Below are 27260 nucleotides of genomic sequence, written 5' to 3' on the forward strand. Positions count from 1 at the left end.
CTGGTGTCTCAAGGGTGCCAATTGATAAGGTGCTGGTTAAAACAAAGTTTTATGTATCATCTTGCCCATGCTAGTATAAACACAGCTGTGGATGCGTGGGTCCCTGCACAGAGGATGTGGCGCACAAACCTGTGTGGACTTGCTTGTTGTATCCTTAGTGGGAAAGGGAAGAGTTAGTTTTCCTACTTCAAAAATACTCAATCAGGTCATAGAGTCATACAGCACAGAAACAGACCCTCTGGCCAACTCATAGGCAACAACCAAGCTTCCCAAGCTAAATTAGTCCCACTTGCCTGTGTTTGGTCCATGACTTTCAAAACCTTTCCTATTCATGTAGCAATCCAAATGTCTTTGTAATATTGAAACTGCACCTGCATCTACCATTTCACATACAAACTACCCTTTGTGTGTAAAAGTTGTCCCTCAAATCCCATTTAAATCTTTCTCCTTTCACCTTAAAAATATGCCCTATAGTCTTGAAATCCCCCACATTAGGAAAACACATCTGCCATTCATCTTGTCAATGCCCTTCATGATTTTATAAACCTCTATAAGGTCACCTTTGAACATCCTATGCCTCAGTGAAAGAAGTCCCAGGCTATCCAGCCTCTCCTAATAACTCAAACCCTCCAGTCCTGGCACGATCTTTTCTGAATCCTCTCCAATGTATTTATATCCTTCATCTCGCAGGGCGACCAGAACTGTACACGTGGCCTCATGCTGTACAACCTCAAATGATGTCCAAACTCCTCTATTCAATGGTCTGAGCAATGAATTCAAGAATGCTAAATGTCTTTTAAATGACCCTGTCTACTTGTGATGCAACCTTCAAAGAATTATGTAACTGAAGCCTTCAGTCTCTCCAATCAACAACACTACCCAGGGCCCTACTATTAACTGTGTAAGTCTTTCTTTGTTTTACCAAGATGCAATATCTCACATTTATCCAAATAAAATTCCACCTGCCACTCCTCAGCCCAATGGTCAAATTGATCAAGATCCCTTTGAAAGCTTAAATATCTTCCTCACTCTCAACTATACCACCAATTTTGGAGTCATCTGCAAACTTACTAAGCAAATCTCCTAAATTCTCATCTAAATTGTTCATATGAATTACAAACAAAAGTGAACACCAGCCTCCATTCTGAAAAGCAGCTCCCCACCATCACCCTCTGTCTCTTACTATCAGCCAATTTTATATCCAACTGGCAAGTCCTCTCTGAATCCCATGTGATCTAAAATTACTGGTCTACCATGCAGAACCAAGTCTGATCAAGGGACTCAACATAAGGAAGAACAGGACTTAGAGTGCCAACCCAGCTGCACAAATGCCAAACCGCCTTCCATACCCTCCCTACCATATGAATGCAATCCTATACAATCTCTGCTATTGTTTAACTCCATCTTTGGTCTGGGCCATTCTACAGGTTGTGGTCCTTGGGTAGTTGTCAATCCACCAACAGCTACCAATCCCTGGTGATGCTGCCTTCTGCCAATTTGTCTGGCAACTGTCAATAAACTGGATCTCCTGATGTCAAGCAAAAGTCCTACCAATGGCCTTTCAACTGCCCAATTATCATGTGGTTCAGCAGCCCTACCCCAGATTTGCTACATGGGTTTCTCAGTGACTCTCCAACCATAGGTCAGAATCAGATTGCCTCCTCAAGATTCTGCCTGTAGCCTTCACTCATTCCTGTTTTACACATTTAAAGGTTTTCACTTTTAGACAGGGTTTTATTGCCCAACTCACTGAGAATAGATCCTGATTGAACACCATTACCAATATCAGGTAAGTGAAGAGGAGATTTGGAGCAAATGAGCAGTTTCTCAGCTAGTAAAGATGTCTTAGCTTGGTGAAATCAGCTATGTCAATTCATGTAACTATATCTGTCCCACGCTTTTGCAAGAGGACTTCCAGTAATTAGAGTTAAATCATTGGAAAGGTATGGTGTGGGCAATAGTCTGATGACAGAATTATTCTTTCATGAATAATTCTTCTTAGGCAGCACAAGTTTGACATTTAGTGTATTTGAATTATTGCCAGATAAACACAAAGAAACCTATCTACATGGATTGTTTGGTTCTTGCCAAATAAGTTTGGAACTGATGGTTAACAAAACAAAACCTCCTTGGGATAAAAAGTTAAGTATGGAAAGATTTTCTTTTCAGAATAAAAGTATACCTTCTGGCTTAGAAACAGAGACTCATTTCAGAATCTGCTTGAAGTCCTCAGTTTCTTAGCTATCACAAAAGTATAGGATAGATTATTATCATATTAGAATTAAAAGTATTTTAATGCTTTGTCTTTCCAAACAACAGCCAAACAAGCGCATTACCCTCAGCCTCATTAATATTCTATGATCTCAACATACAAATGCAGCTTCTCCCACATCTGATCCTGAAATGTTTTATTGTGGCAACGCAGCTGTTAATGTAACTGAAACACAAACTTGTTGATGTAGACTTCCGTCTTTACCATCTGTGTAAGAAATATCGCCTGGACACAGCAAGGAATGAGAATAGAGGAGCAGAAGGAGGATCACATGTCCATGATGGAGCTTGCTTCATTTTCTTTTTGTTTAAGTTGGTGAGTTAAAAATTGAGTCTTGTTACTGGTATGTAACACATCCTCACTTTTAATTCCCTTTCTGGCCTGCCCTGGTGATTTTTTTTTCATGATGGATAGTAAAGAATGAGGGTCAACCCTTATGATTAAATGGAAACATTCCTTTGAGATTCAAAACAGTTCCTTCCTATACCTGTAGCTAAGTAGAGAGAGTGCTTTTATTTTGAGGATGCAACGTGAAATGAGCTAGGTTTTTGCATTTTATCTTTGATCACTCTTTCAATTGCAGTTACTCATTTTGCCTCTCTCTGAAAGTGGTTCTCACAATGTGTTCGCTCCAGTGTCAACACAAAGACAAGTTTCATTTTTAGCTCATGCCAATCTGAATGACTGATCCACAATAAACTAGGTAAGATTCCCTGGAGGGAGGGTATGTCAAGTGCTGCATCACAGCTTGTAGACACTGTGCTCAGGGAGGTCCAGCTACTTATAACCGTATTAACTGAGAGTGAGGATACATCCCTTCTTACTATACCTACTTTGAAAGAGTTTAATGCATAAAAGCAGTTGTGAAAAATGTTGCACCTCCGATTAGAATCCTGCCCACTGGAACATGAAATATAATTCATTAGTTATTATTAGAGTCTTGCCATTAGACTTCAAATACAACCATCTCCCGATCTGACCATTGATAATCCCTCTCAAAAATGGTCATCAAAGTTACAGCTAGAATAATTTCAAAACTAAAGTGCCAAGAAATAAAGGTAGGTTAGCTACAATAATTTTAACCTTTTATTTCTATTGGCAATCGAAAGCTCAAATTGAAAATGGAATGTCTTGCCACTTTCAGAAGAGCATCAGAAGTACAAAAGGGCTTCAGTGATTCCTTAAATCTCACATTTGCTTGTTGCTGCAATAATAGACCTTGGGTGAATTTTAAGCAAGTGTTTGGGAAGCTTTGATAAATATTTTTAAAACATTGATTTGATACGGACATGCTGCACTCATTCCTGAATGTCCAACATTTCCTGAAATCTTGGGAATAAATTGGACAATTGCTGAGTGACTTTCCCTCTGGTTAAATTGATAATAACCTGCTTCACCAAAGCATCCTGTCTAAACAAAGTACAATGATATATTATCCTTCTGGGCATTCACATTTCAAAACATTGCTTTCTAACTTAGTTTGAGACCAAACAAAATATAATTACAAGGATAACCACTCCTTGGGTTATTGGTAAATCATGTAATTTTCTCAGTCTAAGGAAATATGCAATTGGGATTTGGCCAACAACCATAAGAACCCTATGAACAAATGCAAAGTTTGTACTTAAAAAGCTGAGACTGCATTGACATAACATGCCCCAGTTTTGATTGTTATCCTGATTTTCTCCCTCCCTGTGTCTCTTGATTCTATGGAACAAAAAGAAAGCCCGCTTCACGAATTCTACATTATTTCCTGTTCACAGCATGTTTTTGACATCCGGTACATAATCAGGAGCTGAACTCACCAAATTCATTTACGTATTCTTCCACACCATATTAGTTCATGTTTGCACTTAGGTGGCGTTGCAATGGTCTGTGTAATATCATCTCAGCCTTTTGGAGGAAGCTGAAGTGGGAAAAGGAAAGCAAATGACATCTGCAAAATCAATCCAACAGCACTTTGAACAAAAATGGTGTTTGTACTCTGCATAACACATTCAAAACTGGATTACCCATTTAACTGCTTAATCACCACTGCCTTAACCATCATTCCTTTCAAAGTACCCAGAAAGTGTTAAACCTAAAGCTTTGACTGTGTAACTCTTTGTATGATAAATAAACCTGTTTGTTTAAAATTAAACATTCATCCACAAAATGTTTACAAACATTAGAAATACTCAAATTTAGGAATTTAAAATTATCAGCACTGCAATGGATAATGGAAATGCCAAGTGTTTTGGAAATTGCCAACAATGCCTTCCAGGATAGGTTTTTCCAATTAGGAATGCATGATCCTTGGAGGCACAAAACTGGGAAACATGGAAATTTTCACTTCTTTTTCATCTCATTCAATTTACTTTGCCTCTATGTGGCAAGGTTCCAAATTCAAGTCACACCACAGAACCTATATACCTAGACTGACGCACCAGTACAGTATTGAGGGAGCACTGCACTGTCAGAGATAATGTCTTTTTGATGAAATGTTAAACAACAGCCAAAGCTGCCTACGTGGAAGAATGCAAATGATCCCATTTCAAAGTTATCTTTAGTATCCCGGCCAAAATTAATCCCTTAATTAACAACACCAAAAGAAATCTTTCATTATTGTATTGTTGTTTATGGAAATTTACTGGGTACTTATTAGTTGCTGCATTCTCTGCATTAGAACAGTCACTATACTAAAAAGCACTTCATTGGCTGTAAAACACTTTGACAAGACTGGTTGTGAATAGTACTATATAAATGCAAATCTTTACTTTCTGCCACATACCATAGCGTACTTAGCCCCTAAAGCCAAGAACCACTTGAAGTCTTGTTATGACCAATGGACAGTCTTTTCCTCAGGTAAACAAGCAGGAGGCTGGAAGAAGAAGTAAGCCAGGCAGCACCTGGAAAGGAAAGGAGCAGTCAATGTTTCGGGTATTACCCTTCTTCGGGATTGGATCTGGGGTAGGGAGATCTGCAAGTAAAGAGAAGGGTGGGGCGGAGGGTTGGTAGGGGAATGGTGGTAACCATTGGACCAATAAACATTGATAGTAGGTATGACTTGGTTGGTCATTGGATGGCATGAATCTAGTTAGTGGAAGGAAGGGAGGGTCACCAGCCACCAACTGGATTCATCCTCAATCAGGTTGTACATACTACCAGTGTCCACCTTATCACTACCATTCCACTACCACCCCTCCCCTCTTTTCTTTATCTGCAGCTCTGCCTACCCACAAATCCAGCCCTGATTAAGCATAATACTTGAAACATTGACTGCTCCTTTCCTCCAGATGCTGCCTAGTTTGTTGTGTTCTTCCAGCCTCCTGTTTGTCTTCTTTGGATTCCAGCATCAACAGTTTTGCTTTGTCTTTTCCCAGGAGGGGGGAGTCAAAAACTGGAGGACATAGGCTTAAGGTGAGAGGGGAAAGTTTTAAAGGGACCTCAGGGGCTACTTTTTTCACACAGAGGGTGATGCATATATGGAATGGGCTGCCGGAGGAAGTGATGGAGGCTGGTACAATTACAATATTTGAAAGGCATTTGGATGGGTATACGAATCAGAAGAGTTTAGAGGAATTTGCCCAAATGCTGGCAAATGGGACTAGATTAATTTAGGATATCTGTTCAGCATAGACGAGTTGGGCCAAAGGGCTTTTTTCCATGCTGTGCAGCTCTATGACTCTAAATACTTTTGAATTGTATACTATTGCAATGTAGGAAACATGGTCTCCAATATGTACGCAGCAAACTCCCACAAATAACAGTGGGATAATGAGCAATATTTTTATGATGCGATCGAGGATAAATATTGACCAGAACAAAACGAACAACTGCCTTGTTTTTCTTCAAAACAGTGCCATGGAACCTTGTATAAGCAATTACATACAATTAGATTGAGTGCCAATTTAATGTCCCATCCGAATTATGGAATCTACGGCAATGCAGTGTTCCATCAATATTTCATTGGAATGTCATCAGTGTTGTTTATTTTGCCCAAGACTTGGAGTACACTTCAATCTAGAACCTTGACACTGAAAGGTGAGAGTGCTACCAATGATCAGTGCTCTGTTTAAACTCAGAGATTCTGTGCCCTTGATGTATTCCATAATCGGAGAATCATCTGAGCATTTGCTGTGAATTGAATAAAGTTCCATTGTGATGTGCAATTTGTGCTTGCTTTGACCTGATATGATGCCAGATGGGTGAGGGACAGGGGTATCAGATGCAAAAGAATGGGGGAAACCATCTTAATAATTACCTGGTAGTTAAAATTGATTTTAATACTCTCATTTTTCCTGTGCAATTATTAAGTTTCAATCAGTCAGAATTGTTCGATGTCTCCCACTCTACCAGGTGTGGATATGTTTCAAAACATTCCGGACACTTTGTAAATGCCCGTCTGAAGTTTCAATTTCCTTGACAATCCCCACCGAGTCAGCTTGGACTTCCAGAACGTCCTAGTACACAATTCCAGGCTACTCTGCTGCAGCAACAACTATCTTCCTATCGGAAGATCTGTTTAAGGTATATTCCCAGGTGACCAAATGTGAGTTAGCAACTTTTCTGAAGATCATTCCAGATATGACATACATATCAAGTATACCTGTGTCCGTCACCCACCTTAGCCATCCTGCAGGCTGTGGCACCGTGGTTATGTCATTAGGCTAGTAATCCAGATGAATGTTGCGGCGATAATGGGAACTGCAGATGCTGGAGAATCCAAGATAACAAAGTGTGGAGCTGGATGAACACAGCAGGCCAAGCAGCATCTCAGGAGCACAAAAGCTAACGTTTCAGGCCTAGACCCATGAGTTTAAGTCCCATCTTGGCAAATGGTTAAAATGCAAATACAATTGGAATTGAAAGCTCATCGAATGGAATCCATGTAAACATCGGTGATTGTAAAAGAAGAAATGTGGTTCACTAAGATCCTTTAGGGAAGAAACTCTGCTGTCCTTATTTGTTCTGGATTACAGGGGATTCCTAGCATTGTGAGTGAATCTTAACTCTTCTCTGAAATGGCAGCACAAGCCATTTGACTCAAGAGTCAAAATGTGCACCAATACCCACATCCCATGCAGAAGTAAAAACACATTCGTCTTCTCCTCACCTCACTAATGCACTTGCACCTCCCCAGCCTGGCACCTTAGTCGTCCTCTGACTAATTATTTCCAGTACTTGGCAATTCAGGAGATTTAGCTTTTGGATGACTAGAAATAGTAGAGGCATTATTTTTGCACTAAATGTGTGTGAATGTAAAGGAGCACCCCAGGTGCAGTGCATCAAGTAAGCAGGGGCAAGGAGAATCTCATGCCCATAATAAAACTTGCCATCTTATATTACATAAACGTAATGTGGCATTCTCGCTCATGTTATCTGCCAATTCAACCTTCCTCTATGCATAGGGTCCCTTAGTCCAGTAAAAGGAAAACCTGCATTAATTTAATTCTTTATTGCTATGATATTGTACAAAGTTATTTGACAACTCATTTCTCTTTTGAGAAATAGATGTGCTTTAAAAAAAAATCCGTCTCACCGAGTTCGGTAACTGAATGCTCATCATTCTCTTGTCCCATTTTAAGGGCTGGAATTTCATCTCAGTCAGTGTCACAAAACAAGTAACATCTAACTGGCCTCATGTTCCGTGCAATGTCTGATATTAAATTCCATTGACGACAATAGAGCTGAATCTCGGGTGCCATGTATAATGATGGTATCTTCCCTTTCTTGCCATGGCACAAGATGGATTTCTATCCTAAGATGCTTTCTTTGAGCTGCCCCAATTATGGAACTTAATCTCAGCCTCTGCAATGACACACTCCTCTGCAGCAAGATCATCTATTTCTCACACTGTTCATCATTCTGAGTATTAGAATTCCGAATCGTGCTCTCGCTCATAAAGAACAGCTTTCAGGTTGTCTGATCCTCTTTCACTTCTTACAGCTGCACTATGACCTTTCACCTATTGCTGGAACCAGTCCAAAATCTTGAATGTGAGAGGATAGACTTCTGACCTATAGCATCATCGGGTAAGTACAACCTGCTTCTCTCCTCTCGGGTTAGATAGTGTGACGTAAGTGGATATCTTAGTTCAATACCTGTTACATAAGCCTTTGGCCTTAATAATAACCCCTCAGAGAGGTAGATGAGCAGCATTGGAAGGTGAGCACTTAATGGGAAATTAATCATCAAAATGAAAGGCTCTCAATTTGTCTTGTTCACGCTTTTTCCTTCCAACAGCAGATGGAAGGACATTCCACCATGAAAAGTTAGTGCACTCAACCAATACGTTTAAGCTGCAGATTCCAAATGCAATTGGGAGTATATTACATAAAGCCATGAAGCAAATATTGAGAGTTCCTTTGTTCTGGTTAAACTTCAAAGACTAAAAGGAATTGTGGGGTCACTGGAGCACAATCCCAAGTGCAGCAGTTCTTCCGGTAGCTGAATCTAAAGAAATCCAATTCTAATTTATGTCACTGAGTTTACTATCGGTCAAGTTGGTGAAATTTTGAGCAGTATATTAATTTCCACCACAAGAGTTAAGAGCATGGGTAAAGGATTCTGAAAAGTATTACAGTTTACTCTATCCATGCTCATGTTATTTTTAATAAGCTGCATTATGTAATTCCTATCTTAAGCCACAATATGATGAGTGTGTTTATTTTTTTGCTTTCAGAAGTCTAGCCAGTCCTGGGTGGGCTTGTAACATCACTGCTGAACTAAATTTAACAGTGAGGGTTTCTGTTTGTTCCCTTGGCTCTCCTTGTTGTTAAAGTTTGGATGTATAAAGTTATGTCAGCTAAAATGTCCACAATTTTACCAAATCAGTGATTCTGATGCTGATTGGCACGGTGGCTCAGTGGTTAGCACTGCTGCCTCACAGCACCAGGGTCCCGGGTTTGATTCAAGCTTCGGGTGACTATCTACGTGGAGTTTGTACATTCTCCCGTTGTTTGCATGGGTTTCCTACGGGTGCTCCGGATTCCTCCCACAGTCCAAAGATGCAGGTTAGGTGGATTGGCCATGCTAACTTGCCCATAGTATTCAGGGATGTGTAGATTAGGTGCATTTAGAGGGGGATGGGTCTAGGTGGGATGTTCTGAGGGTCGGTGTGGACTTGTTGGGTCAAAGGCCTGTTTCCACATTGTATGGATTCTATTCCATTCTAAAATTGCATAATCTCTAAGAAACAGCACCAAGAAATTTTTTTTTCTACAAGTTTCCGCTCAGAACTAACCATGAGCCAGCATGACTAGGCAACATTTCAAATGTAACTTTGCTTTTTTTAAAGTTTATTTTAAAATATGTATTATTCAAGAGTAATAACTTGATGCAATTTAATAAATAAAACTAAAGACGAGTTTGTCAGTCTCTGTGAATAACTCAATTTTAAATGATTGAAAATGACTTTGAATCAATCCGTAGAGTGATCTGCTCATATTGGATTTGCTAGATACTCTCTTTTTCCTTCTTAGAATAACCAGTTGTCAATAGGTAAAAATTTGAGGAATTTTATTAAAAAGCAATAACAGTTACTTTCTGGTTGTCGAGAATAAGCATGTAACTGTGTTAATTCTAGGTTTGTCATGAATTTTTAACCATTAAGATACTGATAGTTTTATTGAATTACATTTTGTTTTTAAGCCTTAGCAACACAATAAGCCAGTTACAATATGAAGTTCCATCAGTAAACCACTTGACTTGAACACTTGCAACATCATTTAGGTTTGGTTTGTAGTAATTGGGTACGTGTTTAGTTTAGCTGTTCACACGTCGTTTATCACATAGCTCTATTATCAACTGAAACAAATTTAATTGTTTATGATATTAACTCAACCTGTTAAGCTGCTTTCTTATATGTCACTCAACCCTATTAGCATCAGAAACAAATTTAACTATTATATGATATTAACTCAGTCAGATAAGCTGTTTTCCTTGATCCCCACATTTTCTCACTTTTGATTCTTCCCAAACAGAATCAAACAAGCAAAACAAGCGAACAATAATACATAGAGTTCCCAGGGCATTGGCGAACTTCAAGGTATCGAACTTTAGGCCTTAGCATTTGTTGAATACAACATCCAAGCAACATGAAAGCAATCTATAGGACAAGAATTACGAAAAGACAAACTACGGTACCCTGATCTATTGACATACCCAATGATCACAAGCAGCCAGTTGCCCAGCTCCACAGGGTCAAGAAGTGGGTTGTTAGAGTTTGTCATGGATATCATCAACCAAGTCAATTATCTCCTCAGAGTTATCAGGGATATAGATGCAACATTTCTGACCTATGATGGCCCAGCTGCCATCTTTCTTAGCTGAGATCCAGCCCAGAGCTATGCAATTCTGCATAGAGTTACCTCATAAGGCAATCATTTTGCATAAATCCTACCAAGGGCCTGAGACACATCATTGGCTATGCATTCTTGGATAGCTGCCTTATTGATAGATTCTCTGGCTAGTTTGGCAGTTCTGTACAGGGATAGCAGAATAGCAAAGAATCATTCTGTTTTCTGTGATGCACTTTTATATACCGTCAAGTGAATTTCGAAGAGGTCATAAATGTGACGTGGAAAGGAGACTGCAAACGCAAGGAGCCTGTCCATGTTGGGGGTTGGAGGGGGGCAGGTGTAACCAGGCATATGCTTTGAATCCACAAACAAAATACGTGCCATTGTATGGGACAAACCAAGTTATATAGTCAGAAAACCAGACATGGTCGAAAGTTCCCACTGATGTGATGTTAATAAAATTAAGTTTACCTGGAGGCCAAGCATCAGGTGTGACGTTAAAATATTGGGTACAATTACTGTGACCTGCAGACCAATCCCTGCGCTCAAATCTAGTGATACAAATGGAAAGTACCAGTTTTCCTATCCATGATGTATTAGTCATGGTGACAAATGGAGGCATTAAATTGAGGTTGACACCAATGTTCAAATGCTGGAAAGCTATACCCTGCTGATTCCTACTTGTTTCAGGTGCCTTCAGTGTCCACCCAATGTATCCACCTCTCTGCGGAAGATGTGGCAGCCATGCAAGCCCCAACCATTAGGGATTCGTTCTAGTGAATGACCCATTCTGCCACCTCAGACATACTAAATGGAATGGGTCTCGGGGGATACTGCCTTTTGAATGTATGGGAATGTGACAGCAAACCCAGCAGCTGGGGACAGTAGGGCTCAGCATAAACATAAGACATATACCAGAAGGTGTTTACAATGAGTTCACAAGAAGAACACTGCTGCAAGGTTGATCTGTATAGTTATGAGTCATAAAAGTAACAGCATCTTCATGATGGATCGGGGGCCTTGCTTATCTTTATGTGAGATGTGTGATTCTAAGTTTTCTTGCCTCACACCTTGACAGCTGATGCCATTACAAGGAAAATTCGATATGACGCTTCCCACTTGGTACCCAGTGGCTCTTTATGTATTTTCTTATTGTAGACCCACAGTCTGGGGTCTTTATTGTGTCCACCCTCAGGGAGATCTCCCCAGGCTACTGACACCTATTGGGAAGCAGAACTGACAGCATTGGTTAGATCCTGACATTACTTTAAGTAAATAGCAATCCACTGTCATAAGGTCTCCTGTGCCAGGTAAAGACATGGGTTGGCTCATTATCAACTCAAAAGGACTCAGCCTGTGGTTCTGTTCGGGGTGGCTTGAATGCTACAAAGGACCAGAAGTAGAGCTTGAGGCCAAGACAATCATTCTTGATGATACTTAGCTAGGCATTATTTCAGAGTTCAATTTGTGAGTTCCATCTGTCCTGATGGTTGAGGGTGATTAGGACAGAGCAAGACCCATTTAATATTCAGCAGTCTGCATACTTTCTGGCACACTACACCTGCAAAATGAGTCCCTTGATCCGAGTCTGTACTACTCAGAACACCCCAACAGGAGCTGCTGTTTTATCTGCATCTCTTTGCCTCCAGACACTATTTTCCCATGACTTAATCCCTGCTTCAATCCATGTCTACTTCTCCTCTCAAGAACATTGTTATTGCATGGTCTTTAAGTCCTCCACACCTACCACCTCACTGACCAATCTCTACCACTCCCTACTTGCACTCACATATCACCATCCCACCTACCTTCCCCAACCCCACTTCTCCTCTCTCTATTTATTTTGGAGCTCCCATCCCTGTCCCCCATTTCTGAAAAAGGGTTCCAACACGAAATGTCAACTTTCCTGCTCCCCTGATGCTGCCTGACCTGCTGTGCACCTCCAGCTCCACACTGTTATCTTTAAGTCCTGTAACTTGTTTGTGAGGGTTTGTATTTTGGGATTTGTTGACCCACTAGAGCAATTCCCCGTGAAGCTGCATTCTAGCCATTTGGTCATCTAAGATATTGCCAAGTGCTTCCATGGTGTTCTGTCAGGTATGAGCTAGACATTTCAAAGCTGAAACTTTTTGTGACGATTATATAGCATTAAGGAGGTCTCTTATTTCATCCCCATTTCTAATTGGTGTTCTGGCTGCTGTAAGGAATCCTCTTTTCTGTCACAAGGGTCTGAAATCATGGGCTGTTCCAAATGCATAGTGAGTCTCTATAAATATTTGCAGTTATTCCCTCCGCTATTTACAGATTTCTGTAAGTGCTCATAGTTCCATCTGTTGTGCTGCGGCGCCCACAGGCAAGTTGCCTTGTGCTACCACTTCATCTAAGATGGTAACAGCCCAGCCTGCTTTCTGTATGCCATTCTCAACAAAGAGCCATCTGTGAAAAGGACCAGGTCCAGATTCTGCAAAGCCTCTCCTGCTGCCCAAACTGCCTCATCTAAATGCTGCAGAATTTCTACACAATCATTTCAAAATCATCGGGTCTCTTCCCCTCCTCTCCCCTTTCAGTCCTCTGAAATCAGGAGCAGAGTCGTGGGATTGACCGGTCTAGTGTGAATGACGGCACTTCCAAGAGGGTAATCCAGAATGTCTGCTGGGCTGTTGTCACCTGGGAGACCTGATTCCTGGACAACATGAGTGGCACAGTGGCTGAGTGCCAGAGGCCCGGGTTCAATTCCACGCTTGGGCAACTGTCTGTGCGGAGTTTTCATGTTCTCCCCATGTCTGCGTAGGTTTCCTTACATAGTCCGAAGATGTTCAGGCTACGTAGGTTGGCCATGCTAAATTGTCCCATAGTGTGCAGGGATGTGTAGATTCAGGGGGTGAAAGGGGAATGGGTCTGGAAGAAATGCGCTGAGGGTCGGTGTGGACTTGTTCGGCTGAAGGGTCTCTTTCCACGCTGTAGGGATTCTATGATTCTATGGCATGAACTGTGTGACGATGTTTAATAATCAACTCTGATCAAGTACAATAGGTGCCATGGCCATCACAGCCCTACATGTAGTTTCCAGGTATATACTCCATCCTGGAACCACAAAATCCAGCCGAGTGGAATAATAGCCAATGGGTCACTGCCTGTCACCATGCTCCTGTGTGAGCATAGCTTTTATGTGACTGTCCTTCTTGTGTACATAAATGATCTCCCGTTATTGGGGATGCCCAAAGCTGGGGCTGAGCACAAAGCAGTTTTGATTTGTTGGAAGGCAGAACGCTACTCTGGGGTGAGTGTAACAGCTTCCTTGGACTCCCTCTCTCAAATTTAGTAATTTATTCAGGGGCTGAGCTAACTAGCTAACTGTATAGAACTATCAATCCAGTTTTGGTTGAAATTACAAAGGCCCAGAAAAGATCTCAATTCCTGAATGGTAGTGGGTTATTTGGCTGTATGAATAGCAGCTGTGTTATTTCACACTTTCTTGCTGAAATCTTTTGTCCCCAAGTATTCTACTTCTTGTTGGGGCAATTTGCACTTCCTTAACGTTGGCCTTATGGCCACAAGAGTGTGAATGGTCAAGGAGGATGCATGAATCCTCCCTATGTTTTCCCTGTCTGGGATGCTGTTAAAATATCATCCATGTATTGAATTACTGTGGATGCCATTGGAGGTAATTCCCGCAAATGATTTTGCAAAGCCGAATGGCGTGCAGTAGAGTCACTGTGAAAGCTCTGCAGCAGATGTGTCCAGGTATATTGTTGTTGTTGGACCGTAAAAGCAAGCTATGGTTGTACCTCAGGGACCAAGGGACAGACCGGAATCCAATGACCATGCCTATCACCGAAAAGTATTTGTGATCCAGCGAGAGAGAGTTAAAAACGGTAGAGGGATCGGCAACCAAGGGTGCTTTTTGACCAATACACTGCATCGGTCTCCTGTAGCCTACTGTTAGACGCCAGGTTCTGTCCTGCCTTTTAACTGACCATACCAGACTATTAGATGAACTACGGGCTTTTAATAGTACACCTTGCTGTTCTCATTGTTTGATTACAGGTAAAATACCGGCATTGGAGGCAGGACTAATGTTTGATACATGGTGGGGCAACTGCAGTAAAGTGACTGGGGTCATCTTTAACAGACCGTAGTCATTTTTATCCTTCACCTAAGTGGGATGATTCTGCCATTCTTCCTATTTAGGGTGTTGTATTGACCATGTAACATGATCATCCTCAAAATGTAGCGATAAATTTATCTGGGTTGAAACATTCATTCCCAATAGCGCTGGTTGCACAGGCCCAACCCATACAAATGCCAAGATCTCGTGCAGTCCCAAATGTATTGGCAATGGTTTTTCTGAGAATTCGTCCTGTTTTCCTCCCAACTACAACTGCGCTCCTCCATTCACTATCAAAGGTCAAATCAGCCCATCAATTAAAGGCAAACATATCAATTCAGTTCCAGGATCTAAAAGGGAATCAATTTCCCTATTCCCCTTCGAAATATAACCACCATCTGAAATTTATTTTGAAGCTGCTAAAAAGGGGGCTAAGAGGTGGGAAGTGGACTATTATTGCTTTTTGTGAGGTTTAAGAGAGCTTCCTGGTGTTTGGCTGATAGTCCCTAGTGTGTTCCAATAACACCTGTTCGGCCAGAGGGTTTTTCTGGGTTTCAGGTTCCAGTTTAGAAGTGGATTTACCTGCAGTCATTTTCTTTTTGAACAGGCATGTTTTTGCCCAATGTCATTCTTAGCCACAATTGTGACATTTAGAGACATTTAAGCGACTCTTGGATACGCACATGGAGGTTGTAGGTTATGCAGGGTAGTTTGATCTTAGTAGGATAATAGGTCAGCACAACATCATGGGCCAAAGAGTCTGTACTGTGCTGTACTGTTCTATGTTAATCTAGAGTGTTCAACGCAGACTACCACGAAACACTCTATGTAATCTTTCAATTCCTCATTTCCTCTTTGCTGGCAAGTTGAAATCTTATTCCAGCCAGTTTTCGGGGGAAGGGTGCATAATCCTTCAACTAGTTTCTAATAGCTTTCCATCCATCATCAAGGTCTTCCCCATTATCACCCAATTTCCCTTTCACCTCCCTCACAAGTTGCCCGCCGGTGTTACCTCTGTGGCTCAGTGGTTAGCACTGCTGCCGCCCAGCGCCAGGGACCTGGGTTCAATTCTGCCCTCGGGTGACTATCAGTGTGAGTATGTATGTATAGGGATGTATAGATTAGGTGGGTTAGAGGGGGATGAGTCTGGCTGGGATTGTCCCAGGGTCATTGGAGGCTTATTGAGCCGAAGGACCTGTTTCCACACTGTAGGGATACTAGGATGATGGACAATACTTGTTCTCCATCTGTAGGATGGAGACTCTTTATATTTTTAAGTCTTTCCAATTAATTCCATGTTTTCATATCTCCTCTTTTTTGATGGGGTAGGTCTTTAGACCACCTTTCAGCCAAATTGGGGTTGGTAGGTTTGTGTTCTAGTCATTGCCTGTATAATTTTGACTGTAGTCTTTTTATCGTTTGTTTTTTTTTTCTTCTTTCTGGCTCCTAGTCTGTACCGGACATAAATTAAAGTCCCACTGGTTTTTTGCCCCTGTTATCTGAATCATCAGAATTACTGTGTCCCTCAATTTCATTCAGGGTTTGGACCACAGGTTCGCATTCCAAGTAGTGAGGAGCAGGAGGGACACTTGGATAAAGAGCGAGTGATGGAACATTAGGCAGGCTAGAGCTGGAGTTTGCCTCCCTTTCCTTTTGGAGTTCCAATTTAGTAAGTTTTTAGTTCAGTGCTGACCACTTTTAATCGGTCTTTTAGATTATTAATTTTATGGTCATGTTTAGATTTCTTAATAATTTCTTGATGGTTTCTGACTTGTTGCATAACACATAAAAATCAGTGAATCTGTTCTTTGTCTTTAACCCAAACACATTTAATGACATCCGGGGACTACAGCCCTGTGGAGTTTCCACACTTTTGGACAATGTCGTAGAAAGGTCAAATTGTTGTTCAATGTGTTCTTTTAAATTTCAGAGAAGTTCGTCCTCAGATATATTGGGAGGGACCTGCCCACTTTTAACGCTGTTGGGGCTCAGATTTAGACATCCTGAAACAATGTTTTTATGTTTCTGATATTACAGCCGTTGGATCTGTTTATAGGGCCATATGGATGTTTAGTTTTTGCTATGGGTTCGCGTCTTCTATTGGCCGTAAGGTTCTTTTAATAGAATCGTGTTGGACTGTCCCTGAAAATCATTTCCATGAATCAAGTTTTACTAAAAGAGGAGTCCTTACGCCGGGACGCCGATGGGTGTATGGGCCATTCTCAAGGTTTCTGCAGTCTTTAAGAATCCTGACAATGTTGTTGGGTCTCTTCTTTCTTTCTTTAGAATGGTTATTTATCAATAGGTAAAAATTCAGGGATTTTTATTAAGAAACAGTGAGAGTTACATCATGGTTGACCAGAATAAGTGTGTGACTGCATTGATTCCAGGTTCGGCTTACATTTCTAAGCAATAAAACAGTGATAGCTTTATTAAATTACATTTTGTTTTCAAGTCTTAGCGAACATAAGCCAATTACAACTGGACGTTCGCTCAGTCAGTCATTTGACTTGAACCCTTGTGACATGGGTTAGGTTCAGATTGTGGTAGTTGTGTACATGCTTAGATAAGCTGTTAAGCACTCTGTTTGTCACATAACCCTACTAGCAGCATAAACAAATTTAACTGTTATATGATGTTAACTCAACCAGATAAGCTGTTTGCTTATATCCCCACAGGCCGTTTTAGTCAGTGTATTAGTAAATCAGGAAATGTCTCCATTCAAAAGATTTTCCAAATGTTCTTATCATATCTTTGCACCCAGCTTGATTTTTTATTCTTCATCTTGGGCCTGAAAATATGGCTAATTAATATATTCTAGATGTTTGGATTGAAATGCAAACATGTACAAGTAGCCAAGATAACAAAGTGTGGAGCTGAATGAACACAGCAGCCCAGCAGCATCTCAGGAGCACAAAAGCTGACGTTTCAGGCCTAGACCCTTCATGAACGTCATGAAACGTCAGGTTTTGTGCTCCTGAGATGATGCTTGGCCTGCTGTGTTCATCTAGCTCCACACTTTGTTACCTTGGATTCTCCAGCATCTGCAGTTCCCATTATCACATGTACAAGTAGCCATCCTGGTCTGCCAAGTCGATGTGATCCCTACCATGAGGCACACGAAGTGCAGATATCTGAAGTTCACTTCAATAAAGAGTTCTTGTTGAGCACACTGCAGCATTGAGCACACAACCATGTTATCAAGAGTAACACTGAGTTGAATGTTGCAGAGCTGAGTGAAAGCGCAAGTTCAAACAGACAGCCCCAGAGCTATGAGCTACCACAAGCAAAGAGCAAAGCTGTGAGCCACAGTAAAAGCACTGGTTAAGAGAAAATGCCTCCAGCTTTTCCCCTACCAATTCTGGTTTGAATGACAGGGGATATGAAGCAAAATTGGTTTTGGTTTTCAATAAAATCACAGAACTATGTTGTAGCAACAGATTTATTGAGCAACCAGAGCAGTTACAAGTTGCTACATTTTGTATCACAATTGGGAGAGATTGTTTGAAAACATTTTTCATGGTCAATATGTAACATTGTTAACTCAACTCATAGAAACCTGTGAATTTGTACAATTACAAAATGATTTGGTTAAAGACAGTATTATATTAGGAAAAGGGATCAGGCAATGTGAGCACTTCTACTGAGAAAGGAGAAACTTACACTTGGGAAAGCAATTGATCTGTGCAGAAGTGACAGGTTTGTGAATAAACAGTTGGAATAGATTCATGGCTGAATCGACCATGCCTTGTGTTATGCTGACAAATCCCCCAGCCACAAACAGTAGAACAATCACAGGCAAAGAGCAGGATTTAAATATGTGAAGGACACCAGGAGGGCAACATGAATAGGAGGAGAAGGCATTGCCAACATGGAGAAATCAGTGTTCTCACAGCAAGAAGCTGAATCATTTCTCACACAAATGTTGGCTTAAAGCATGCACAATCTGAAAAATCACTTTACACCATACAACATGTTGATTTAGTCAGGTAGGTAGGGGAGACATGCTTTATGACTGTTGGACTGAGGACTGGAGAAGAAGAATAATATCAGGTCAACTTTAAGTGTCAAAGAGACACTTACAACATATGCAACATTCATGGACCTGTGCGAAGTGGCATAAGATAGTCATCCAAAATGAAATTGGAAGTAAGGTTGAGACTATAAAATATCACACGACACATGTCAAGAGGTTAGATTACTCTGTGAGCCCATTGAAACAAATTATACAAGGATCTACGGTCTGCTTATAGATAGCAAGCAGATGCCATTCATCTCAGCTAGAGCAAGTCAAAGGCTTGGGCTCATAACCCTTAATATGAGAAAAGAGATTGCATTGTGTCACGGCATATTAAACCATTGGCCATGGAACAGATTCTGGAAGGATTCTAGAAGGATCACCCATTTGAGACAGGTGAGAGGAAAGAGGCTGTAGACGATGTTGAGACAGGGTAGTTAAGTGTACTCAGGGCAGAGATAGACAGATGTGCATTCAGTAAGAGAATCAAGGGTTGTAGGGCTTAGGCAGCAAAAGAGAGTTGAGCTTCATTAGATCAACTCATGTACTCATTGAAAAGTGGAGCAAACTCATTGGCTTATGGTCTTCTGGTTTTTTGAGAGTAACAGTATTTGAACAACATTAGGATTTCTCGCAGGAGAAAATTAATTCAAAGTAGATGAGAATGCAAGAGTTCTTCAAGCGCAGACTGAAAGACAAGATAGAAGAGATAGAAAAGATGGCCGTAATCAAGATGGAGACAGCTCCTTCAAAGCGGCTTAGCAGCACGGGGGTAGTGAAACAACGTGGTAAGCTGTGAGCATGCATCTACCTAAAGGGTAAAGCTTTGATTCACTTCCTCAAAGCAATATTTGAAGGAATTTTGCCACAACTTGCAAATGCAAAAATCTTCACTACCTTAGATGCAAAGTATTGTTACTGGAAAGTTAATCTGGATAAAAGTTTTCTATGCACATTCTGGATACCCTTTGGGAAATACAGATGTTGTACATGCCATTTGACATTTCCACTGGTTCAGCATATATCACCACAGAAAACGGAAGATAATTCATAATCTTCCTGGATTGGAAACGTTAGTGAATCTACGGATGTGAAGCCACTGATGACCATGATCCAATTTGAGTGCAATTGCTCAACAGAGCTAGGCAAATGAACCTCAAGCTGAGCAAGAAAAAATTATAAAAACTGAAAGAACTGCAGTTATTGTAAATCAGGAACAAAAACAAAGTTGCTGGAAAATCTCAGCAGGTCTGGCAGCATCTGTGAAGCAAAAAAGAACAGAGTTAATGTTTCGGGTCCGGTGATCTTTCCTCAGAACTGTCAAGTACTCAAACCACGTAATGGTGGAGAAAGGTCTTTGCCCAGATCTAGTGCAATGAAGAAATGCAGCAACGAACAGATATGAAACTCATACAGTGGTTTGTTGGATATGTCAATTATCTGGCAAAGTTCTTTCCAATTTTTTAGCAGAGTGTGAACCATTATATCAACTCATGACAAAGTATTGGAGGTGCAAGTAACACTTGCCAAAATGAAGTAGGAACTGACAAGGTGTAAGTGCTGAATGGTTATGAAGTCAATGATTAAACCTCTTTGTATTGTGAAGTCCAATGCAGCACGGACATCCAGTTGTGTTTGCGTCCAGGGCAATAAAACAAACAGAATTATGATATGTCCAAGTGGAAGTAAAGTACATTGCCGTTGTTTGAACATTTTCATCAATGCCTACTTGCAAGTTTTAAAGTGACAGTCAAGTCTGATGACCAACCATTTCAAAACATTTTCTTCAAGCTGCTATTATCTACTCCAAATTAGAACTTCACAGTTTAGAACTTCAATTAGAGAGATACAAACCAGATATCACATACAAGCAAAGGAAGCAGATGCCTATTGCAGACATGCCATTGAGAGCATCACTGTCAAAAAATAAAGTGGAGAATGCCACAGTAGAGTGCAATATTTTTCAAATTCACCATGAAGCAGCAAGTTATCATGCTCTGGAAATCATCAGTGCAGCTCAGTCTTTGAATATAACAGCCAAACACTTTGATCAAATTAAGCAAAGCTATTCAACAATACTCAGCTCTGCAAGTGTTACACAATATAGTGATGAAAAAGATGGTCCTCAGTTCGTGAGTGAAGATTTCAGTCACTTTGTAACAACTGGGAAAATCAACAGCTCACAGCCCCTCGTGGAGCTGAAACGCCAATGGAAAATACTAAAATAATCAAAAATCGAGTAAATCCCACAGATATATATTCTAGGTCATCCTTGAGTGAAGAAACACACTTACTCAGAGCAAGGAAAGTAGTCAGTACAAAGATAAGTGTCACACCTCACCCAAAACTATTTTCCCAATAGGAAAACAAAAAACTCGCTAGGAAAACAAAAACTGAAGATGCAACTAGAAGCAGGCACATGTGATAAACTCAAGGTCAATGGCAGAAAGTCAAATTTCATTTCAGTAAAACTTTTAAATCATCAAACAATGAGTTGGGCTTTGGAGAGTTAGTCAGGGGACAAACCTTCAACACGCTCCACAAAAACTAGACCAAATGGTAAATTGGGACCTGGGTGTTGCAATTATCACATCCGTTGTGTGAAATGAAGACAACTTTAAAGTTTTTGTGAAGATTTGTAGCTCGGGTTGTGAATGAGGTTGTAGACTTGCTGGCTGAGCCGGTGAGTTTGGTTGAAAAAGTTCCGTCACCCTGCTAGGTAACACCGTCAGTGCGCTTCCGGTGAAGCGTCGGCGTTCTGTCCCGCTTGTTATTTAATTGCCTCGGTTTGCTGAGGTGGTTGGTATTACTTCTGGCTCTGTTCTTCAGTGGTTTGTGAATTGGGTCCAAATCAATGTGTTTGTTCTTCAGTGATTTGTATATTGGGTCCAATTCAATGTGTTTGTTAACAGAGTTCCAGTTGATATGCCAGGCCTCCAGGAATTCCCTGACATGTTTCTGTTTGGCTTGTGCACTTATGGATGTGTTGTCCCAGTCGAATTTGTGTTCTTCTGTGACCATGTGTATTGAGACCAGTGAGAATTGGTCGATTCTCTTGGTGGCTAGTTGGTGTTTGTGTATCTTTATTGTCAGTTTTCTTCCAGTTTGACCTATGTAATGTTTCTCACAGTCCTTGCATGGTATTTTGTATTTTACATTAGTGTTATGGGTTATGGATATGAGATCCTTTACGTTCATCAGTAGTGTCATAGGGTGGTTGTTGGTTTGTGGACTACCCTGGTACCTAGGTGTCTGAGTAGTCTTGTGATCATCTCTGATATATACCTGGTGTAATGTACGGTAACTAGAGTGTCTGGCCATGTTGTGTCTTCTTGATGTGGTCTGTCTTGGAGGTAATGGTGGGTTGTACTTTTTGGGGGTCCATTCCTTTTAAAAACTATGTATAAGCACACCTATTCTGTTTTGCACAGTTCCAGGTTGCTGCAGTGTATTGTGGCTTGTTTGAATAATAGATCAATGTTACCCAATGCAGCTCCGTTTACTGGTGTTGGGATGGTTGCTGGTGTAATTAAGTTCTGGTCCATATGTGTGGTCTTTCCAAATACACTAGTCTGGATTTCCCCGTTGTTCTTACGTTCAACCGTTATGTTCAGGAAGGGTAGTTGGTTGTTGTCCTCTTCTTTTGTGAATTTTCTTCCAATGTGTATGTTGTTTGTGTGGCTGTGGGTTTCTTCTAGTCTTGTGCATTTGGTAATCATGAAAGCGTCATCTACATAGCAGACCCAGGATTTGTATTGGATAGTGAAGAGTGCTGTCCATTCTAATCTTTGCATTACCACTTCTACTAACAGTCCTGATATTGGGGATCCCACTGGTGTCCCATTGATTTGTTTAAATATATGGCTATTGAAGGTGAAGTGTGTTGTTTTCCCTTTATTCTTTATTCATTCACGGGATGAGGGCATCGCTGGAAAGGTAGCATTTATTGTCCCTTCCCTAAGTGCTAAGAGGGCAATTAAGAATCAACGACATTGCTGTGGTTCCGGAGTCACATGTAGGCCAGAGCAGGCAAGGATGGCAATTTCCTTCCCAAAAGGGCATTAATGAATTAAATAGGCTTTTCACGATAATCGACAATGGATCCACTGTCATCATTAGACTCTTAATTCCAGATCTTTATTGAATTCAAATTCCACCATCTGCCATGGTGGGATTCGATCCGTGATCCCCAGAACATTATCTGGGTCTTTGGATTATCAGTCCTGTGATAATATCACTAGGACGTCACCTCCCCTGTACAGATCCAGTAGTTTCAGGGTGCTGTTCTTGTTGATGCTGTCAGTGTCATGGGGTGTCTGCCTTCCTGATTTGTTCAGCAGTGTGGTAATTGTCTCTTTGGCTAGGTCTATGGTTATGGATGTAAATAGTGCTGTTATGTCGAAGGATACCATTATCTCATCCTCTTCTATTCTGGTGTCCTTGATGATGTTGAGGGATTCCTGGGAGGCATGGATAGAGTTGATAGAGTTGTCAACTAAGTACTTCAGTTTCTGTTGTATTTCTCTGTCTAATCTGTATGTTGGTGTACCTGGGGAGACCCCTGGCTTGTGTAACTTGGGGAGTCCACAAAAGCAGGGTGTGTTGGATCCCTCTGGCTTCATTTTTTGGTAGTCTGTCTTGCTGATATCTCCTGAGCTGTGTAATTTCTTCAATGTTCTTGTGATCCAGTTCCCTAAATGCGGTGTTGGGCCTAATGCCATTTGTTGGTTGGTGGTGGTCTCTCTTACTAATGTGTTGGCTTTCTCGATGTATTGAGCTTTGTTATGGATTGCTGTCTTGCGTCCTTTGTCCATTGGTAGGATTACAATATTTCTGTCTTTCTTGAGTCTTTCCAGGGTCACCTTCTCTTCTGTGTTGAATGTGTTCCACTTACCTTTTATGCTTGGTGGATGGGACTATTGCGAGCGTCAGCTGTATTTGCTTCGTGGGTCCATTGTTCTGCAGTGTCAATTCCAGAGCAGCCAGGAAGTTTTTTGCTGTCTCTGTAGTTATAATTCAGCCCATACACTAGGATAGTCTTCCCAGTGCCTGTAGTTGGCTAGTTTGAAATGTTCTTGATCCATATTTCTGTGTTGTCCGTGTCATTGTTTTGGGTGAGTTTGGATAGTTTGCCTTGTCCAGATATTATTTTTTTTGTTCTGTTGTATGGTGATAGCTTGTTCCAATGCAGTTATCCATTCTTGGTCAGTGGCATTGGAGTACCAAGTCTTCTCATGTGCAATTTCCCTCTCATATTTATGGAGGCAGTTGTGGGCACAATTGATCATAACCCTATCATTCTGCGATCGTTCTGTGCAGCTGTTCCTAAATCTGATCTCAAAGGATCTCATACCCACAACCTTGGCCATGCTAATGACCTTCACAGATCACACATTACCCATCACACTCAGAGGTCCACAGCAACCGTGCTACAGAAACTGAATGACATCCCTGGGGAAACTGGAGAAATTGAATGACACTAACATGCGTATGTTAGAGACCAGCACGTGTGCAGAGAGTGACACGAATTATAAACTGCTAATGCACAACAACAGTCATGTGTTTCTTGGCTAGAATGGATAATTCAATATGTGCATAGTGATACATATTTTTTAATAAAAAGGGGAATGTTTTGTTTGAAATGCAATCATGTACAAGCATCTGCCATAGACTAATAGAGCCGTGTCTCCTCTACCATGAGGCACAGCCCCTACTGGCAGACATCTTAAGTTTATTTCAGTAAAAGCCTCATGTTGAACATATTACATTGTGCAAAACACTGGCAGCATGATGAGGTCTGCTTCTTATGAGATATGTTTTGACCTAGTGCAAAAGAAAGTAGAAACTAAAAACAGTTTGAACTTAAAAGCCCTCTCGACTTTAATGTGAATGTATAAGTTGAGAGCTCCTTTTAATAGATTATCCTTTAGTTCAAGTAGAAGAAAAATATCTCAGTTAAGATCCCCAAAGATACAATCGACTATGCAATTCATCTCTACTATTAGACAAAAATATTTGGTTCATCCATTCAAAGAAGGGTGTCAGAATTCTTCTATATTAATGTTACACTGCAGATTTTCACTTGCATATCCATTTCCCTTTCATGGTAAATTAAAGTTTAGATATCTGCTAATTGTTCCTCATATGAACAGATGATGTGACGGTCTTGAGCAGAAATGTTCAAAATTGAATATTTAACTCTCAGACAGGCTCACATCAGTGTCGCATGCAAATGCATACTTTTTTCTCCATCAAAGCAAAAAAAAATGCCATTGTGGCTAAGTAGCTCTAGATTCGGGTGAAGAAGCAGACTCTTTGCCTTCTGATGCTATTAAATCTCGCAGATGTGTTTAACAAAATTACCATTTCTGGCACTTCCTGACGTGTATGTCTGGGGACTGTGGTGAGATATTTGGTTGCATTTAAAAAGACTGTGTATCAGAATATAAATCGTATCCCCAGCAACAGTCTCCATGTGAATGAACCATCTGGCTGATAACTGGGCAGCACTTCAATACCACAACCTTCAAGGGTGTTTTCAATTGCTTAGTGGTTTCATTTTGGGCAGTCTGTTGGAGAAAAATAGTAGATCCTTAACTGATTTTCAGTTCTTATTTTCAAAATTATTGTAATATGATTAAATTGAATGCTTTAAATTCACTGTCTTGAACCTTTGTAAACAAGAATTGCATATGCAGCCCAGCCAGGAAATATTCTATTCCTCTTGCTAAAATAATTCATCAAATTCATGCAAATAGCAGAATAGAGAACATGAAATAAGAGTCTACATAATCTCTGTTACCATAAACCTGCATGTGAAATACAGATTTACCAAGAAAACACGCAGATAACTGAGGCACATAACATTAAACTAACCATCAATGGAATATGATTAACATAATACAACAAGCATTCAACAAAAGCCTCTGTCTGCCCATTACAATGAGCATTGCAAGCTTATTTTTCAGTTGACTCTTCTTAGTCTAGATGGAGACCCAAGATAACGATATGAGACATCATGAACTAATTATATTTCTAAGATGTTGAAGCCAAACGAACTCAGAGAGAGAAAGAGAGAGAGTGATTGAGAGAATATGATACTGGGAAAATGTTCAAGACTAAGTTGACCTGTTCAAGACTAAATTTGGCCAGTGCACCAAGGGAGTAACTTGCATTCTTAACCATTTTGCACATTAACAAATCATCGTAATATGGTCTAAAAATATCTGTTCTCTGTGACAATGGTGCCATAATGGTTGGAATGTCCAGTATGGGAGTTTGAAAAGACAGTCAATAATTTCGCAGTTGTGACAAGTTCTGTGAATTATGTTTCATTTGAAACCTTTGGTACTACAAGAAGTTGGACCACTATACACTGTACATTAAAATTCCAGTATGGTGATAGTTTAAGAAAATACATGACATGCATCAGCAAACAATCTTCATTGTTATCTTTTCTGGGCATTCTTGTATTCCATAGTAAAGTGTAATTTGTATCTTTAACTGAACATTGTGAACAATCATTGCAATATATTGTCACCTATTGAAAAATACATAGGAGTACAGAATGAGCAATCTGTCATTCTTAACAGTATTTATCCCTATAGTTTAAGGGTGATTCATTTATGATGAAATGCATTATTCCAAATTGCTTCATACCTATTGGATCAGTTACGATTCCTGTGACTCCCAGCAGGCAATGCTTCAGTACAAATAAGACAGAAGAGGGCCTGAATAGTATCAAGCAGATTGCCTCATCCTGTCTGTCTCCTGTGGCCTCTTCAACTCCCGGTCCATTAATAATGTTGAATTCAAGTGAAAGTATTTTAAAGAATTAATACTGAGGAATGCAACAAAAATGTCATATGTAGACAGAACAGCTTCAAATCTTAGAGAAGTATGACTGAATTTTCCAGTCTGCTGCACAATCTCATACTATGATTATCATTTCAATTGTTAGGGATTAGTCCAACTCCCCTCAAAATATATCAAAGAAATGGCTTAAACCCCAACTTTTATATTTATTTAAAGACATTGCCTTCCGGATGTGATTCAATTGATCAAACTACTAGGTTTTCTGCGAAACGCACTTTATTCTTGCACCACAATTACAACACAATTTTTTAAAAAATGAATTGGCACAACTTTATCAAAATACTTAACAAATAATATATTATTTAACTGCTACTCATGAACTGTTCCAAGGTAGCAACATCCCATTAACACACTTTTGGCAAAGGCAAATTCAGCAGAAAATATTCCCTTCAACTGCAATGTTCTCCAGTCCAGGAGAAGGAACACTGACTGAAGGATTCTCGCAGCAGTGAAAGCACCTGAGCTTTTGCAGCAGCAGAGAGAGGACTGTGTCTAGCAGCTTTAACTCCAAATCCCAAACTTCTACAACTGAAAGCAAAACTAAAACTCTGGGTCTGTATGAGCCTGACTCTGAACACTCATGCTTTTTGAAAAAAATCTATTTTTAAAAATACCAAAGCTATTTTCTCTGCTTTCCATGGAGCCATCAGCTCAGCACCAGATTTGCAACAGCCCTCCTCAAGATGAAACAGGACAGAACAACTT

The 27260-nt window shown here is 40.4% G+C and overlaps 1 protein-coding gene and 1 long non-coding RNA gene across 5 annotated transcripts in view; one reads left to right on the forward strand and one right to left on the reverse strand.

The window, feature by feature from the left end:
* The window catches only part of LOC125465427 (uncharacterized), a 122334-nt gene extending 118092 nt beyond the window's left edge, over positions 1-4242 (reverse strand). For all 3 annotated transcript variants that reach the window (XR_007250240.2, XR_007250241.2, XR_007250242.2), the window contains exon 1: positions 4078-4242. This is a non-coding gene — a long non-coding RNA (uncharacterized LOC125465427). The remainder of the gene's footprint in view (positions 1-4077) is intronic.
* Positions 1-27260, forward strand: part of tncb (tenascin Cb) — a 315004-nt gene that overhangs the window by 115097 nt on the left and 172647 nt on the right. The window contains exon 3 of one of the 2 annotated variants that reach the window (XM_048558919.2): positions 8201-8286. The exons of the other annotated variant lie outside the window; for it this stretch is intronic. The gene's annotated coding sequence lies outside the window, so the exon portion shown is untranslated. The remainder of the gene's footprint in view (positions 1-8200; positions 8287-27260) is intronic. 2 annotated transcript variants of the gene reach the window in all.

The sequence above is a fragment of the Stegostoma tigrinum genome, chromosome 29 (genome assembly GCF_030684315.1).
Source record: "Stegostoma tigrinum isolate sSteTig4 chromosome 29, sSteTig4.hap1, whole genome shotgun sequence".
Lineage (NCBI taxonomy): Eukaryota > Metazoa > Chordata > Chondrichthyes > Orectolobiformes > Stegostomatidae > Stegostoma > Stegostoma tigrinum.